This window comes from Solanum tuberosum, unplaced genomic scaffold (assembly GCF_000226075.1).
Source record: "Solanum tuberosum cultivar DM 1-3 516 R44 unplaced genomic scaffold, SolTub_3.0 scf00395, whole genome shotgun sequence".
Taxonomy (NCBI): Eukaryota; Viridiplantae; Streptophyta; class Magnoliopsida; order Solanales; family Solanaceae; genus Solanum; species Solanum tuberosum.
In genome coordinates, this window is record NW_006239328.1 from 92,652 (window position 1) to 93,118 (window position 467).

The following is a 467-nucleotide window of genomic DNA, read 5'->3' on the forward strand; positions in this document are numbered from 1 at the left end:
TAAGCTTTCTCTCGAACAACTTACCTCGAATCAAATGGGTTCCTCTCGGACACCCACTTGCCACATGAAGAAACCTCCGCCTTAGCCCACTCCTCTCTCGAGCTGAGTGTCTGGGAGAAGGACTAGGGTTCACTCTCTCGAGTTGAACCTCATGTCGACCCACTCCCACCGGCCATCAATTTAGTAGTCTTAGTTTTACGACCTCTCTCTTGAGCAAGCCGAAAACACAAAGGTGAAATCGTATTTGCAACTACAATTTCATTAAGCTCCAACACAACTACTAAACGAAATCACATTTAAACAATAAATAATCTATCAGCAAGCAAGACCCAATAATTAATCTAACCCATATTTATATAATCACAAGCCAAGAATTGAGGTTTAAGCAAGACATGTAAAAGAGAGAGAAATTTATACCAAAATGAGTTTGCACTCAAATGGGTATGAAGATTTTAGTCTCAAAACAA

At 40.0% G+C, this 467-nt stretch overlaps 1 pseudogene; it reads left to right on the forward strand.

The window, feature by feature from the left end:
- Positions 1 to 467, forward strand: part of LOC102587232 (putative pentatricopeptide repeat-containing protein At1g74580) — an 11,856-nt pseudogene that overhangs the window by 6,217 nt on the left and 5,172 nt on the right.